At 36.1% G+C, this 19422-nt stretch overlaps 1 non-coding gene across 1 annotated transcript; it reads left to right on the forward strand.

Annotated features, from left to right (window-relative positions):
* The first annotated feature begins 10249 nt into the window (after positions 1–10249).
* Positions 10250–10389, forward strand: LOC118840573. Its single transcript, XR_005009749.1, has one exon. It is a non-coding gene; the product is annotated as a small nucleolar RNA SNORA51 (small nucleolar RNA).
* The last annotated feature ends 9033 nt before the right edge of the window (positions 10390–19422 follow it).

Genomic DNA, 19422 nt, shown 5'->3' on the forward strand with positions numbered 1-19422 from the left:
TAAATGAAATCACACCAATTCATATTCTTTTTTTCTTAATTATCTTCTTTAAAAAACAAAAACAACAATTAACTCAACCCATCAACAATCAATTCTATATACAAAGGGGGTAGAGACCGAGGGAGCGAGGGAGGGAGAGAGAGAGAGAGAGAGAGAGAGAGAGAGAGAGAGAGAGAGAGAGAGAGAATTGTATATGTTGTTACCAGGCTACATTCTTTGTGGCTTTATTTATCATTTATTGACTTTTTGAATTTTTTAATCCATTTAGTGTGAATCATTCTTAGTAAAACATTACTCCTACTTGGGAAATCAAGGTGATGAAGAAGCAAAGACATAAATATTCAAATATGTAAAATGAATCTTCTTTTTCATGGATTTGTGAGTTTTCTAGTAACCTATCCATACCTGACCATCCTTTATCCTTGCAACAGTTCCCCACAGAGAGTCAACCTGATATTGGTTAGATTGACAAAAAATAATTTTAAGGTTCTATTTATATCATTTATCAAATAAAATTACTTACACTAAATATTTGATATGACTATTCATAAAGACAATTTAAATGACTTGAAAATGAACTGAACCTCTTTCCAATTTGCATAAAATGAAATTCATTCCAGTCAATTTCCTTTAAGAAGAAAATAGAACAGTAATAGTAATTCTGGGATATTTGTAACAAAGAACAACTATAGTTTTATATCAACTTTATACCTAAAGGGATAAGGAAATTAAGCAATGAGTTCATTATTACTGGGGGTATTCAACTGAAGTGTGAGATCCACTCTTGCGAGATATCATCAATGGGATTCATGAGATTCAGGCAGAGAGTTTCACTAGATGATCTCTTTTCTCTCCTCTAACTCTCAGAGTCTAGAACTCTACATTCAAAGTTTATGCTGTAATAATATTACTGATTAAAGCTAGTAGTTATATAGTGCCTATGATGTGCCAGGCACTGTGCTAAATGCTTTACCAATATCTCATTTGATATTCACACCAACCCTGGGAAGTAGGTGTTATTGTCTCCATTTTATAATTGAGGAAACTCAGGCAGATAGAGGTCAAATGACTTTCCCAGGGACAGAATTTGAACTCAGGTCTCCCTTACTGCAGAACCAGCACTCTGTCCACTATGCCACCTAGCTGAATCTAATGCTCTAACAACTCAGATAAATAATATGAAACAATAACCCTAACCTTAAATGCTGTTGGGCATAAGATTATTAGCCTGTGATCAATTCCCCCCTTTTCAGAATATCACTGTTAGAATGCTAATATTTACAATTTGGACCTTGATAGATAAGTCACGGCGAAAAAGTGAAATGATAGGATTTGAGATCATTTACATATACAAAGAGAAAAGACTAATTTGCCAAAATTCCAATGTGTGTCATAGCTAAGTCTCTGGTCACTAGTCATACCTGCTACTAATATTTGAAACAATAAAAGGAGGAATTTTTAACTCTGACTTTATTGACATTTCAAGTGCTTCCAATTAGGCCAGCTTGGTGATACAGTAAATAGAGTGCTAGACAGTGTTAGAAAAATCTTAGTTTAAATTCTGCCTCAAATATACTAGTTCTATGACCCTGGGCACAGAATCTCAGACCGTTTCCTCCACTATAAAGTAAAAGAGATAACAATAGTACCTACCTCCCAGATTTGTTGAGAGTAGCAAATGAGATTTTATATATATTTTTCATAGATTTGGGAGTTTTCTAGTAACCTATCCATACCTGAACATTCTTTATCCTTGCAACGGTTCCCCACAGAGAGTCAACCTGATATTGGTTAGATTGACAAAAAATAATTTTAAGATTCTATTTATATCATTTATGAAATAAAATTACTTACACTAAATATTTAATATGACTATTCATAAAGACAATTTAAATGACCTGAAAATGAACTGAACCTCTTTCCAATTTGCATAAAATGAAATTCATTCCAATCAATTTCTTTTAAGAAGAAAATAGAACATTAATAATAATTTTGGGATATTTATTACAAAGAACAACTATACACACACACACATATATACAAACACATATATGTACACATATATACACGAATACACATATATACACATGTATGTCTATTACATACATACATATACATATATATACACATAAATAATCACTTTGCAAATCTTAAAGCATTGTAAAAACTATGATCATCTCACAGCATCTCAACCTGAAAGGGATCTTTGATTTCATTTAGTTATACTTCTTCATTTTTACAGAGAGGAAAACCTAGACTCCACAAAAAGAAGTGAATTTCCCAAAGTCACACAAGCAGTAAGTATGTGGGTAGTATGTGAGTAGAACCATCTCTACATCTATCATCATGTTGCCAGATGTCTGAAAAAAAACAACGCTCTTTAGTCGATACTCTAGCTGTCTCTTAGGTTGCTGGGAAATTTTTCAACCTTCTTCCTACTTTCCAAAAAAAATCTTATGACAAGATTAATTCTAATTTAATTTTAAAAGAATAATTAAATTAAATTTTTAAAATGTTATGATATATTTTTGAAAGCAGAGAATGGGGACAATTTTTCTTAAAAAGCTGATAGATTGCTGTAAATCCCCAAATCATCAGTTTGTGGAACATTTCAGGAACACAATACAGTATCACGTTCTCTTAGGAACTCTGCTATTCAAGCAAATATTCTTTATTGTATATGATTAGGCATTAAGTAGAGTTTTGGGATGGCGGAATAAGGGGTAGGTAGAGTTGGAATTCTTTCAATTTGTTTATGACCAATAGTTGCACCTCAAAGCTTTTCAGTTTCTCAGATCTTATGATACTAATTTATCAAGAACTAAATTTCTCGTGAAAAATTCTCTATACTTCATATTAGAATTTTATAAATTCTTTTATAAATTCCCCTTTTGCTTCTTGGAATAAGGAGTTCAAAGTAAACCTTATGTGTAAAAGAAATCTAAGTTAACTTCAATGAAGATTAAAGTTTCATTCACTACTTAGGACATTATTTTTTTTACCATGCTTCATTTAGTCGAACACAAACACTAGACTTGTATACAAAATTCAAGAATACTAGAGTTCATCCTACATGAACACTATGACTACTGGACTGCAGAAGAGTAAAAGCTAAAGGAAATATAAAAGAGCTTCTCAATGAAAGCATCAAATAGCTTCTCAATGAAAGTGGCAGCTAGGTAGCACCATGAGTAGAGTGCTGGCCCTTGAGTCAGGAGGACCTGAGTTCAAATCTGACCTCAGACACTGTCTGTGTGACCCTGGGAAAGTCATTTAACCCTGTTTGCTTCATTTTCCTCATCTACAAAATGAGATTGAGAAGGAAATGACAACTACTCCATTATCTTTGCCAAGAAAACCTCAACTGGGGTCACGAAGAGTTAGACAAGACTAATCAGCTCCTGTTCCACCTCCTTGGCTTTAATTTGGGCTGCATTTTTGCTCCTGTCTTTTCCCTTGACTTTGCCATTCAAGTTCTCTCTTCAGTTTCAAGCTTACTCTACTTGAACTTGGGTTGATGACATAGCAGCACGAACTAGCTTCTTACAAAAACAAATCTTGCCTTGGCTCTGCTCTGGTGACTGACTGTCAGGCACTCCCTGTCATTCTGACAAGCAGATTTAGTAACTTGACTAAATGTAAAGGATAAAGGAGAGAGATGATCAAAGATGACTCAAAGATTTTGAACTAACTGCATGGGAAAATTGTGGTGATGTTGACTGAGACAGGGAAGTTCATGGGACAAACTATTTTGAGGAGAATCCATTGTTGGCTATCTTGATTTTAAGGTAACAATAAACATTCAGTTTCTGTATCTCAAGTCTGTATCTCAGAGGGTTATTGGGAGGGTCAAATAAGAGAATGTGTGCAAAGTGCTTTGTAATCCTTAGAGTGTCATATAAATGTCATTTATTACTATTATTATAAGAATAGATGAATTCTTTGAGAATGTAAAGGGTGGAGAACTACCACAGTTTATAGTGGGACATGAATGGAGAGGAATAACCAGACAATGAAATATCATAGAGAAACAGGGTGTGATAAAAATATGCTCTGAAAAAAGGACTAGAAGATAGGGAAGTCCATTGGTGATCTTCAAGAGAGTAGAGTAGTTTGAGTAGAGTGGTAGGAATAGCAAGCAGATTATAAAGGCTTTGCTACTGTTCAGTCGTTTTCAGTGAGGTCTGGCTGTGGTTTTCTTGGCACACATACTGGAGTGGCTTGCCATTTCCTTCTCCAGCACATTTTAAAGATGTAACTGAAGCAAACAGGGTTAGGTGACTTGCCCAGGATAACACAGCTTGTAAGTATCTGAGGTCAGATTTGAACTCAGGAAGATGAGTCCTCCTGACTCCAGTCACGTCACTCTATCCACTGTGCCACCTACCTGCCCTTCTAAAGACTTAAAGAGGGTAATGAGGAAGAAATCAAAGTAGCAGTATGTATAGATCAACATTTCCAAAATTTTCCATTAAAGGAAAGAGATAAGTTGTATAAAGGAGGCAGTAGTGAAGTACAGGCTTTTCGAAGTGGGGAAATCATTGGGGTGGGGATAGTGGAAAGGGAGAGAAGATAATGGAGAGGGGCAGGATAAGGGTAAGAGCAAGGACAACATGTACATATATTTAATCCACATTTGGCTGCTTTTCTCCCTGAAACCCAAGGAAATCAAAGGAATTCTTCAGTCTGAAAAAGCAGAATACAGTTGAAATCAAGGTCATTCTCTTTGCCTTTTCCAAGTCGTTACTTTGATCTCTTTTCTTTTTTGGATCTTTATCATTAATCCATCTTACATATTTTAGGCAGCTAGGTGGAAGAGTAGATAGAGTGCTGGGCTTGGAGTCAGGGAAACCTGAGTTCAGATTCCATCCCAGGCATTTATTAGCTGTCTGATGTAATACCAGTCAATTAACTCAGCCTCAGTTATCTCCATTTGAAAAATGGGCATAAAAACACCTGCCTCACAGGATTGTTGTAAGAATTGAAAGAGATAATGCATGTAAAGCACTTTACAAACTTTAAAGTGCTACATAAAAGTAACTGTTATTAGTTTATGGATTTTAAATGGGTTAGACAACAATTTATTAGGTGCATTATTAAAACAGCAAATTGTTACTAAGGATGATTAGAAAAGTCACTGTACTCTATGGGACTTCAGATTGTTGCATTCTCCAAAGTACATTATTTTTATTATAGCATGAGTAGCATTTAAGAAATGTAAGGACTCTGAGAATCCTAATTAGTCTACTATCTACCACTGCCTTTAAGAAAGCTAAAGGGCTAGACATAGTGAAATATAAAACTATCAGCTTCATAAATTAATAAAAGTATTCCTCCTAAGTTTATCATCAAGGAATTTCACTGTTGGTATTTATTTTTACGTTATTTGTAAGATCTCTCATTTACATTACATATAACGAGAAAGTGATATGCCATGTGCTTACACTACAGTATTATGCATTTTGGAATAAATGAAACAAGACTGAATTTCATGCCACAAATAGAAAGACAGATTAATTAAGCTGTGATCACCGAAAGGTAATACCTGTTGCCAGCTGTCATAGCAATGTAATTGGATTTTCTCTCATTCTAAATCAAGCCCAAGACTGCATATAAAAACAAAGAGAACCCAGGTTTCTTCGCTTGTGTTCTCTAAACTGACCCATTCACTGGTTGTGTTGTTAGGAAGAAGAGCAAGAAAGTCACATGAAATCTCTCTGTTGCAAAGCAATGTATCTCTCAGGATTTTGGTTTCCTGGCTAAATTTCCCTATGTGTGCTTCTCTCTTCTGTACATGTCCCTGGGAAAGCTGTGTGCCTTTAGTTGTATATCACATGCATGAGATTTTAAGAACAGAGTAAGAACTTTTTAGGAACTTCAAAGGTCTGGTTAGTGATAATCACAAGGTCATGAGGTCAGCCACAGCTATAACCTTGGCAATTACTTTTGAGACCTTCCCTTCTTTTATGGTCATGCCTATGCGAGAGGTCATGGTATGCTGCCCATAGGTGGCAATAGTACTTTGATAAAAGTGACCTATTTTATAATACTATTAATTTGATCTGAGAATATACTAGAAAATTACAATATTTCTTCCACTAATAGCCCTCCTGAGAGAGCATAGAGAAAGAGGATATGAATAGAAAGAGTAACAAAGATTCTGATTATTTTTTTGTCTGAACAGGTGACATTGCTTTGGAAGTCAGGTGCACCATAGTGAATTCTGCTGGAGAGGAAAAAAATTAGTGAATCACTCTATCAATAACAGCATGCCTTTTCATTCATGATAAAGAATCACTTGAAATACAGAAACATATCATTTCATATGTAGGAGGTGTAATCTTCCACAGCTTTCACCTAACTAGTAACCCCTTCCCACATAACTACTGTAGTAAAAATCTCCACATCAGGAAAAAAAAACCATACTAAATGTGAATACCCTACTCCTCTCCTCCATCTCTCCATCTCTCCCTCCCTCCTTCCCTCTCTGTCTGTGTCTGTCTGTCTGTCTCTCTCTCTCTCTCTCTCTCTCTCTCTCTCTCTCTCTCTCTCTCTCTCTCTTGTTCTCTCTCGTAGAAACTGGTTGAACTACCTAGTTTGCTCAGGCTGGAAGTTCAGTGGATCTGCCAATCCCACTGCTGACTAGAATGGAAGATTTGACCTTTATTTCTGACTTGGGTTGGTTAGCACCTTCCTAGGCATCCTGGTGATCACTTGCTTACCATGTTAGTGTCACATTTAGTGAATACACTAGAGTAGCTTTAGCAATGCTACAGTTCAGAACTCCCGAATGATCCACCAGCCACAGCCTCCCCCAGGAGCAAGAATTATAAGTGTGTTACCATTGCACCAGGACAAATTAGAGATCCAATATATTTGTTAAGAATTATATTGCTACTAATAGTTTTATGTAAAAATTTTGTATGAATTGTTATATAAAGTGCTTTTGTTTTATGACTTTAGATGTCTTTGAGAATGAGGAAATGACATTTCCTAATTAACTAGTTTGACTACAGTAAAAACACAAGTTATTTTCTTCTTAGTACTCTCTTTGTAGAGACAGGATAACCAAATAGATCAGAAAAGTGTCAGTTATCCACAATATATGTGTAATGGACACAAACACCTAAGAGCAGAAGACATTTCCTAATAGGTAAGTAGTTAAAGGAAAATAGTTTTATAAAAGAGATGCAAATGATAACTAACCATAGGAAAAAATGCTCTGCATCACAAATAAAAATTGGAAGGCAAATCAATCTAACTCTGAGGTTTCACTTCACTGCTTTCAAATTTGAAAATATGATACAATATGCAAATCATCATTGAGGGAGTATGAGAAAAAACACACTAGCATGTTGTTGTTGGAGGTGGAAAAATTTTGTAATTATACAAGTTATAAATTGTTTCTACTCTTTAATTCAGAGATCTCACTACTCCATATGATCAAAGAGACCAGACAGAAAGGTCCTATATATATCAAAATATTCAAAGCAACATTTTTTGTAGTAGCAAACTACAATGAAAAAAACTGGAAACAAAGTGGATGATGCCTATCAACTGGAGAACAGTTGAACAGAATGTGATATATGCCTATGTATCTATTTATGTATATATAACAGATTATTGTGCTTTAAGAAATGTTAAACACACCATCTTGGGGAGGGGGAGGAGAGAGAGGAGGAAAAAATTTAAAACTCAAAATTTTGTGGAAATGAATGTTGAAAACTAAAAATAAATAAATAAATTATTAAAAAGAAATGCTAAACAGTAATATAGAGAAAAATGAAAAGATTTATATGAATTGAGGAAAAGTACAATTAAGAGTTCTGCAAGAATATAAATTTAAAAAATGGTAAAAGGTGTTGTTTGTTCTTTGTCGTCTCCTTCTCCAGCTCATTTTGCAGTTGAGGAAACTGGGACCAAAAGGGTTAAGAATCACACAGCTAGTAACTGTCTAAGGTCAGATTTGAACTCAGGAAGATGAGTCTTCCTGGCTCCATTGTCAGTCACCTAGCTGAACTCAAATCAAATGCAAGAACAAATCTTGATCCGACACCAGACACTAAAACATATCATAAGACTCTTGGTAAAGTGGTGAGTTGTACTTTTTAAATTGTGTCTGTACTTATATACGTTTCCTCTGATAGAATATAAGTTCCTTGAGGGTAAGGGTTGTTTCATATTTTATCTTTGTATCCCTGGTGCCCAGAACAATACTTGGCATATATTATATGTTTCATAAATGCTGGTTGCTTGATGCTTCCTAATACAATAACTATAATAGAGTACTTTAGAATCATATGCATATAAAAGTTGTAGTCAATTTTCACACCAAATGCATCTGATTTCTAATAATTTTTGTGATAAAGATTAATAATAAGTCATCCTTCCAATTAACGGTAATAGTTGTAATTTGTTCCCAAGCAACTGTGAATAGTACTAAGAGAATTAAAAAAAAATTGTTGATTTTTGAGGGAGAAAAAGATGAACTAATCATATCTTCTTCAATTAATTTACATTTTTACATTTTTAATTATACTTCATAAAATCACACATCTAGTGCTGGAATAGATCTCAGGGCCATCTAGACCACATTTTACACATGAGAAAACTGAGGTTCAGAGAGGCTAAGCAATTTGCCCAGTTTTCAGTTGTCCAATTGCTTTTCAGTCATATCTGACTATTCATGACCCCTTTTGGGGGTTTTCTTGGCAAAGATACTGGAGTGATTTGCCATTTCTTTGTCTAGCTCATTTTGCAGATGAGGGAACTGAGGCAAGGTCACACAGCTACAGCAAATATCTGAGGCCAGATTTGAACCCTGGTCTTCCTAACTCTAGACCTGGCACTAGATCCAATGAGTCAACCAACTGCCCTTCACCCAGTGTCACATAGATAATAATTATTAGAGGTGATATTTTACCCCAGGTAGTGCCTCTGTCTTCAGAGTCAAGGCTCATTCTATGATTTCATGCTGTTTTCCACTATGGTTGTAATTGATATGACAAGCCACCTAAAAACTCATTTCACTTACAAGGTCAAAATTAAGTTCGTAGAAATGGATAAGGGGAAACTCAATTCTTCCACAGTACTTTTATATAACAAAGGAAGCAATTTAATTTTAGGTTCCAAGAAGTTTAGCATTTTTTAAGTTCTGACTTGTTTTATAAAGAAGAAAAGCAAGTTGACTTTTGCTAACTTTTGATCCAATTTAGAATATTTCAACATCTTAAGGCCCATCAAACCTACACACCTCTATAGAAAGATGTGTTCATGTGGATATGTCTAATAAACAACATAAATCTATAGATTTCCTAAATTGTTGGAAGAATGTCTGACTCTGACCTTTTGTTCACTCTCCAGAAATTGATCTGAGGTGTTATTGTAGAGTTGTTTGGAGACAAACATTGGGAGAGCTTGGTGGAGTTCTTCTCTACTCCATCATCTTGGCTCCACCACAGAATTCCCCAGAAGAGGCATATTAGAAAGATAAACATTACGTTATTTCCCCAAGATCTGCCATACCACTTATATATTCATCCAACAAATATGTGAAAGATACTTTGCTAGATACCGAAGGAATACACAATAATGATGAATAGGATAAGACAGAATTCCCTGTCCACAAGAAGTCTATCTTTGAATAAGTCAGTGTTTATGAACTAGTAGGTAAGATAATATATGCACGTGAACAAATGTACAAAGTATGGTGTGATAAAGGGAAACAGCATAGGTCAGCAAAGAGAGTACTGACTGAAGCCAAAGAACCTGAGTTCAAATCCTATCCCTGATGCTTATGTGTAACCTTAGGCAAGCCACTTAACCTTCCCGGGCCTCATTTTCCTCATTTAGAAAATCAAGATTTTGTTCTAATTGGCCTCTAAATTTCCTTCCAGCTCTAAATCTATTATCCCATAAAATATCTGTGAGGTTCCAATGTTTGTTAAGTTCAGAGGATGAAAAGAGTTAGATAAAGCATTTAAGTGCTTACTATGTGCCAGGGACCATGTTAAGGAAAGAACATTTTTTTTAATGAAGGGAAGGCAAAATGAAGGTTGTATCATTTGTACTAGATTTTGAAGGATGGAAAGTAGAATATTGAAAGAGAAAGAGAACAAGATATGAAGTCAAAGAATGTGGGTTGGGTTCTAGTTGTGCTGTTAACTAAATCTGTGACTTAGATCAGCTTTTTCTCATTTAACATCAAAATATGAACATTTGTTGTATCTACCTAAAAAAGTAGTGAGGGCACCTCCTATCGCTTACCACAGGCTGTGGTTTTTCTTTGCACAGACTGTATAGAAAAAGGAGGCAGAGAGATTTTCCTCTTATACACCTCAGCCAGGAGCCTGCCTGTGCCCTAGCTGTATTGTGAAAGGGGAGACAGTAAAAAAAAAAAGTACTGAGGATCAAGTGAGATAATATATGCAAAATGCTGCATACACCTAAAGTTTTATATAAAAATCAGCTATTATTATCACTGAAAAACAACATAATAAAACGAACAAAGAGCTGGATGTTGAACCAGGAAGACCTGGGTTCAAGTTATGCACAGAGGCAGGAAGGTGTGAGGCACAGGTAGGAAGCAGCAATCTCTCCCATTTGATTCAACTTGCAGGTAAAGTTATGATGCAAGGCTGAAAAGATAAATTGGAGTCAGATGATGGAAGGACTTGAATTCTTGTAAGTTATTTGATCTTACAGGACCATCTTTTTAGATATGGAATGAACCTTACAACCCTTTCACACCACCTCCTTGTACTCCACCCACCATTCTATGTTCCCTGATGAATGATTGACAATAAGGAGTTATTGAGGTTTAAAATACACACACACATATGATTTAAAAAACCTCTCTTTTTCTCTGTATGTGTATTCATATACATACATACATACATACATACATATACTTATATAAAGATTAATCTGGCAGTTTTTTATAGGGTTAATTGGATGGAGAGAGACAAGTTAGGAGGCTTGTTGTAAAAGTCCAGGTAAATGATAAAAGTGGTTGGGTGATGGTGGTACAAATCAAAAAGAGAGGAAAAGTAAAGAGAAGACTGGAGCCATTGAATTTTGAAGCTGATGAAATGTGAGGTGTGAGGCATTAGGAAGACTCTAAGTTCTGGGCCCTGACTTTACACTGACACACATTCACTGCCATTATAGTGAAAGTACCAAAAGGTGTATACTAGATTCAGAAAGTTTGCATTGCTCTTTGTGACCCCCTTGATCATAAGGCTGCTACCCCAGCTACTATAATTATCAGACGAGGATTTAAAGGTTTCTCATCCAGGAGAACAGCCTATCAGAAGAATATGGCAGAGCAATGACTGCTCATTCACCTGGAAATAGTGCAAGCCCCAACAAATGGAATCCTCTCCTTGCAAGTTATTGTCCTGACATAGCCAATCTTAGTTTGCTAAGACGATCCAGTGTACCGGAACTCAGTCTGGCTATGCTCAAATCTGGCCTTGGACATTTACCATCTGCATGATCCTGGGCAAGTCATTTAACCCTGTGTGCCTCAGTTTCCTTATCTGTAAAATGGACCTGGGGAAGGACATGGCAAACCACTCCAGTATCATTGCCTAGAAAATTCCAAATGGGATCACTAAGAGTCAGACATGACTGGAAACAAAATCACAGCTAGTCAGTGTATGAGCTTGGATTTGAACTCAAGTCTTCCTGACTCCAGACCTGGCACTCTCTCCACTGTGCCACCAAGTGTAGGAAAACATTATAATTGTACTTAGGAAACAAGGATTCTAATTCTAGAATCTGCTACTGTGTGCATTTGAAGTTACAATTATTTTCATTTGAGCCTCACAACAATCCTATAAGGTAGGTGCTATCACTATAACCATTTTATGGGTGAGGAAACTGAAATTGAGCAAAGCTAAGTGACTCTGACTCCACATTCATCACTCTCTACTGTGCCTAGCTGACTAGATGATCTCTAAGGTCCTTTCTAGGTCTGTATTTCTACCTCCAGAACGTAGTATAGTCCCTGACACAGAGTAAACTCTTGAATGATTGATTCTTTGATGTTTTGCCCTTAAGAAAAATATTTTTAAACTGGCTCATGAAAAGATTGACTAATCTGTTGCAACTCAGAAATTGTAACTGTCCTTTCCAAGGGGTGTAATGTATTTACTTATAGATGACAAGAGGGGAAGAGAGGACAAGTCCTCCTCTTAGCTTCTTCTACTGGGAAACTAAAGCCTTTGGATGGAACAAAGAAATGTTATCAACAGGAAAAAAGTCCTTTCAACTTCACAGCCAATCTTGGTTGCCATACAATTAGGTACAAAGGATCCCAGTGCTCCTGTCACTTTTATAGTGATAGTTATGGTGTCTCTGCCATCCCTTATTCATCACTCATACCATGGTTACAAGCAAGACAGTAAACAGATCTTTTAAGGAACAAATATTCTTCACCCTGAAGAATTCCTCATTCTAAGTTCAGGGTATCTCGACTAAGATAACCCCCTTGTACTTTTTCTTATTTTGGAGCTCACTAGCATATTCTTTTTGGTAGGAAGCAAGCAATAGTGTTTATTCTAATTGTGTCAATTTTTAAAGATATTTTCCTTATATATTCCTTATATAATCCCTTATTAATATTTCTACACAATTCACTTTTCCCCTTCTCCCTCCTTGAAATCCTTTTCTTTTTTCTTATACTTCTTCCTCTATCACATCCTTCCTCATAATTGAGAAACCATCAGAAACTTTTTTCTTCTTTAGAATCTGGATGGTATTTTTTAAATAATATCATATAATGGGGGAAAAATTGGATTTGAAGTTAGAGGACCTATATTCCATTTCTGGCTCTCTTTCTTATTTGGCTTGTTGGTGTAACCTTAAAAAGCCATTGAACTTCTTGAAACCTCAATTTTCTTATCTGAAAAATGGGGATTATAATGCCCAGCATTTCCCCCCATCTTGTTGCTACCAATTCAACGAGTTGCTCCCAAACACATTAATTTGTCTTGAATGCAATAAGTTCTTAACATCTATGTTCATACAATTAAATTAGATAGTTCATTGTATTTTATGATCTTAAGGTAAAATAAAGAATGCAATAGGGAGGAATGCATGTCTCAACATATTTAGACATATGTATTCTTTCCCTTGACCCTGTTTCAAAAATAAAAATCCACTCTTGCATATCCCCTCCCCTAATTCTTTTCAGGATAAACAAGTGCAAACCAATATTCATTATGAAAGAACTGTAAGGAGATCAAGGCTTTGCCCCAATGCAGAGATTTTCCTCCAGTAAGAATATTTAAAGGGCCACTGACCCTGACAAGTCTATATAAAAAGAGAGAGGTGAAATCCATTGGTGGGGCAGGGGTAGAGCTATGGACAGACTGAACAGATGTGAGGAAGGTGAGCATCAGGGCAGGAATGGCCTTTAACTGAGGGCAGCTCAACTGTTACCTTTGACATTAAGTTAATAGGTAGAAATCACAATTATTATTAGTTTGGGATGGAAGCTCTGTCCTAGTTTAGGGGTGAGAAGAGAGGTCCTACCAGGTGAATTTAGTCTCTTCAGTGCCAACAGCATTAGTTCTTCAAGGACCACTTAACAGAAAATTTTGCTTCCCAAGGACAGGGGTCATCACATACACCTGTCAGTGTAGTGACCAGCAGTAAGCCATCTGCTCACAACCATTTTTTCCTAAAATCCTGTCCCCTTCCCTGACCTCCCTACTCCAAGTCAAATTTCAACAACCTAGCTGACATATTCTACCTGGGTTCTAGTCAATGTTTTGATAGAAACTCTGGATGTCTGTTACTTACTCTGTAATGTGTGAGGAGTTGGACTAAGTGGTATCTTAGATCCCTAACAGTCTGTGTACCTTTTAGCTTTAGTATCTATTTGACACCAACTGAGTTCAGCCTCAATTTAAGAGTTGAAAGAGTTAGATCCCTAACAGTCTGTGCACCTTTTAGCTTTAGTATCTATCTGACACCAACTGAGTTCAGCCTCAATTTAAGAGTTGAAAGAGCTTTCCTCTGTGGATTTGGGCAAGTCACTGGCCCTTTCTGGGGCCTCAGTTTCCTCTTCTATGAAATAAAGGCATTAGACTAGAATCAGGGGTGGGAAACCTGCAGCCTCAAGGCCACATGTGGCCCTCTAGGTCCTCAAGTACGGCCCTTTGACTGAATCCAAACTTCAATGATTTGTACTGTAAAACTTAGGCTCAGACAAAAGGCTGCACCCAAGGACCTAGAAGGCCACAAGTTCCCCATCCTTCGTAGATCATGCCTAAAATCCCTTCTAGTGATAACATAGTACTTTGAAGTTTGTGTTTATTGTTTGTTTGTTTTCTTGGGGAGGGGATTTATGAGATTGGCTTCAAGTCCTCATTCCACCCTCTTCTCAAAAGTTGTAAGGGTTACAATTCTACCCCTCTGCCTTCACCAAATTAGACTTTTTGAATACAAAAGGCAAATAAATAACTGACCTAAGCATTCTGTTACCCAAAATAATACATTAAAATAATAGTCTATGTCATAGCTGAGAGTAGCCTACTGTTCCATGGTTGCTGTTTCCCCTCATAGGATGTATTCCCTGTCCATTTCAAGTCAGGTGACTTTCTTGAAATTTGCTCCAGCTATATGAATTCCTAATTATAACTCTCAAATGTAGTTCAGGGGTAGGAAGTCCTGCCCATGTGAGTCACTATGAGCTTTGAATGTTCAAAATTCAGTTGGGCCACAAATTTTACCCTACACTGGGATAGCTAACTTTGTAAAAAACTAGCCCAATCTTACCTTTCCTTCATTTAAAATAAGTAAATTAAGTAATTTATTAAGTAAAGTATTAAGTAAACTATAAGTTTAGTTAAGTAAAAAAGTTTTAAAAAGTTAAGTAGAAAAGTTAGTCATTAAAATAATTTCAAAATCTGTAAATGTTTCCTATTTTTTATTTTCTAATATTTCTTATTGTTTTCTTTTTTTTAAAGAAAATTCCTATATCTATGATTTCATTGCCCTATGGCTATCTCAGTTAGGAAAATCCCTTTACCAATGCAAACTGGCATCTACTCTGTGCCTTATATAGAGAGTTGCCTGTAACAGTGAATAGCTTACTTTAGTGACTCATCAAGGCTTATTTCACCAGGATAGTTAGAGGTGAGGCTTGAACTGACCATGTCTCATGACTATGAGATCAGCTGTCTATCCACTATAGCATATGCCATACTATCTGTCATTCATTTTCACATATATACTTAGAAAGAAAGCACTGATATCACATGTATTACTCATTTCAGAGAGTGATCGCGTAAATGAAATGAGACAATGTTGTCTTATAGAAAGAAAATATGATAATACTTCAAAACACTTCTTAAATATAAGCTCTTATTGTTACTCTTGCTATGGTCAAAAATCAGCTTCCCCAACTTTCAACGTGGTATCCCCTAAATTTTACTCTAACATTTTAAAACTGTGTAGTAATGGGGTTGCATTTTTATAAGCTTTAAGGTGTGCAGAATATTTTAATTGTATTATCATATTTGATCCTCACAACGACCTTATGAGGTAGGAGCTATTATTTTCACCATTTTACAGACAAGGAAACAGATTTGGAGACACTAAGTAACTTGGGTTATGAAGCTAGGAAGTGTCAGAGACGGGATTTGAAGAAGGGCCTTACTGATTCCAAATCCAGTATTCCATTCACTATGCCATGTAGTTTCTCACTCATTTCATTTATTTCCTTTACTTCTTAAGTGGAGATCTAGCAAGCATATGTACTTAGAAATAAAATTCTGATAACACATATACTACTCATATCATGGGGATAGTTTAGGTGGTACAGTGGATAGAGCACTGGGTCTGAAGTTAGGAAGAGCTGAGTTCAAATTCAACCTCAGACACTTAACAGCTGTGTGACCTGGAGCAAGTCACTTAACCCTGTTTACCTCAGTTTCCTCACCTGTAAAATGAGCTGGAGAAGGAAATGGCAAACCACTCTAGTATCTTTGTCAAGAAAACCCCAAATAGGGTCACGAAGTATTGGGCATGATTGAAATGACTCAACAACAATAAGAACTTACACCACAGATTGTTGTGAGACTCAAATGGGAAAATACGTAGTAAAGCATTTTTAAGTGTAAAGTACTTTGTAAAAGTTAAGTTCTTATAGTAACATTACTATTGTTACCTAGGTGGCACAATGAATAGAGTGGCAGGCCTGCAGTCAGGACACCTGAAGTCAAGTTTGTCCTCAGACACTAATTAGCTGTGTGACTTTGGGCAATTCACTTAACCTCTGTTTGCCTCAGTCTCCTCAGCTATAAAACGGTAATTATAATACTACCTCCTTCATTAGGTGATTGTGAGGATCAAATGAGATAATATTAGTTAAGTGCTTAGTACAGTACCTGGCACATAGGATGCACTATATAAATGTGTATTATTGTTGCCGTTGTCGTTATTTTCAAGTCCCTGGTTATCTATTTCTAACCCCCCCCCCACAATTATACTTTAGTATATTTTTAACTGAGTAAGAAAGAAGGAACCTTGACAATTTTAAAGCCAATTCCAAACCTCCAGATTTCATATATGATCAAGCATTTGAGGAGTAAAATTGACAAAAGGTAACTTGCTGCTTTTGTATTTGTGTTAATTTCAAGCTGCTACAAAATAATGGGAAAGTGGTGTGAAAGACTGAGAAACATGATTCCCCCCCCCCAAAAAAAAGATACAAAACACTTATTTAGGAAGTACAAAGGAAGTTTTCATCATACAAGTCAACTGAGATGCATTTCAAACTATCATGACAAACATGATTAAATTCATTTTATCATGCTTTAAAAGTATATCGTGTCATGATAGATAGAATCTGTAATTCAGTCTTAATCTGGCTTGGTTCCATCTCTCTACATTTGTTTTACATCATTATCCTTCACTCTGTGTTCTAACCAGACCAACCTACTTGCTGTTCTTTGAACTTGGCTTTCTCTTTCTATCCTCTGGACCTATACAAAGGCTATCTCTCCTGCCTACCAGGCACTCACTTCTACCCTTTGCCTGATAGAATCCTTCACTTTCTTCAAGGCTCAACACCAATTCTGCCTCCTGTGGGAAGTATTTCCTGATCTTGCAACCATTAGCGCACTCTCCTCCTGTAGAAAAAGTGTACCATTTATATAACCTATTTTGAAACTCCACCTTAGCTGCCTTGTTGTATTTACTACTAAACATTCTAAATACTGACAACTGTCTAATTTCTAACATACAATAGTTGTTTTGACTGTATTTTATATATAAGAATGTGCTGGGGGAAAAAAGAAATCTGTTGTTATGTGCATATATAAGAACATGCTGGGGGAAAAAAAGAAATCTGTTTTTATGTGCAAACTAGCAAAGTCAGGAGAACTGGTTTTCTCAGACACCCAATGCCACTCACTATTTTTCTCTTTTGTGGGTACACATAAATGTTGCCTTTAAGTAATTGGGACTGTCTCCCCCCCACCCCATTCACTCCCATCCATGTAGTCATGCAGGTGCCTTTATCTAGGAATATGGTGGTAAATATTTAACAACCAAGTCGGGATGGCAAAGGGAGATGCGTATGCCCAACAAAATTTTAAGTTTAAACTTAATTATTAATATTTTCTCCATCACTTTTTAAATCTAGATGATCAACACAACAATAAATCAAGCCCTGATTTGTAGTATTTCTCATTGCCAAAGTATAAATGCTTATGCTGAAAATTTAACAGTTGTTGCCAGCAAACCCCTGGGAATCTTATCTCATCTGGGCAACTGAATTGTACAATTTTATCTCAAGCCCCTCTCCTGTTTAATTCATTTCCCCAGGCCTGTGGACCCCAAAGTGAGTGCCCAATGTTTTTTGAATACCCTTCCATCTCCTGACTCCTTGACTTCACTGAAATCTATTTGCTTCTTATTCTTAATGTCCTTACTATGTCTCTCTAGCTCCATATCATTAAATTCACTGACACTTCAGGATCCATTGTTCTGAAAAGAGGGTGAATCCCTAGCTACAGCTATTTGCAATAAAGCTAAGTCAGATAGTGCATTTTTCTTGAAACTCCTTCAAATTATCTTCTACACATTTTTCTGTGTAAATGCTGTATCCTTAAAAGAGAATGTATATTCCTTGAGGACAGAAAGTATCTTTCCTTTACTCTCATATCACAGGAGTTAGTGAAGTCCCTTGCAACCAACAGACAGTTAATACATGTTTATTGAAATTAAATTGTAGCTTGTCTTGATGGTTTGGCATTAATTTGTAGTCAGAGGGTAAAGAGGATAGTATAGTATGAGGATAAGAATCTAAGAACATAAAAACTTCCATACTAGGTGAAGCTCATTGTTAGCAGGCTTTCTTTAAATGCTCATAAAGCTAGTTTTCTTAACTTTTTTGTAGTCATGTTCCCCTTTGGAAGTCTGGTGAAGCCCTTCTTGAAATATTTTTTTTTCAAATACATAGAATAAAATACATAACATCATAAAAGAAAGCAATTGCATTGAAACACAATTATCAAAATACAAAAGAGCAAATTCAAGTACTCTAACCTACCTCCCTACCTCAGCCTCCAAAGGTTAAGTGCATATTCTAAGCATTCCTATAATATAACCAAATGATTAACCCCTTTTTAACCTATTGATATTTCTAACCTGTAGTATTTCTTAGGAATATTTTATTACCTACTCTGTAGATAGATATTTCTTTTAATTTATCTAAAGCAATTTCCTTCAGACTACAAGGAATAGAATTTGGCCTTGGTTCTGATATTTCCTGATTTGATGAGGTTGACTCTGAGTACACTCTCCATATTCCCCATGATTTTATAACTATATTTGCCTACAGTGTGGTTGCAGTACATTAAATAGGGTAAGGGTGCTCATAGTCAATACCACCCCCCTCAGATCAGAGGTTGGGAAAGAGTATACAATAAGTCAAAAAAACTGTTGTCAACACTTGTCCATCTTTGATCTTGTCCTTTTTGTATTTGTAGCCCACATATTTAGCTTTCTTTCACATTTGGTCTTTGCCTGCAAGTTCTTTCTGTTTAGTCTTCATCAATTTCATCCAGATCTATTTTTCTTTCTCTAGTATGGACCCTCTGTGCTTGCCTGCTTGCTTGTAAACTTCCACCATTCTCCCTGATTACTTTCTAAGTAGTGGTTTTTGAGTTAAATGGCCTGGTAGCCTGTCTGCACCTTAACCTCTAAATTAACCTCAAAACTTATATACTCAGTTTTCCACATATACTCAAGCCTCATGGCCCAGCTTTAGCTACATGGGGCAGGACAAAGATAAAACAAATGGAACTTTAAAATAATTGGATTTATTCCTCTTTTCAAGGGGATCAGATGTTCATTAGCACAATAAAAAGGCATGATAACTTAGGGGCACATCCAGTACTTGAG

Source organism: Trichosurus vulpecula, chromosome 2 (assembly GCF_011100635.1).
Source record: "Trichosurus vulpecula isolate mTriVul1 chromosome 2, mTriVul1.pri, whole genome shotgun sequence".
Classification (NCBI taxonomy): Eukaryota; Metazoa; Chordata; class Mammalia; order Diprotodontia; family Phalangeridae; genus Trichosurus; species Trichosurus vulpecula.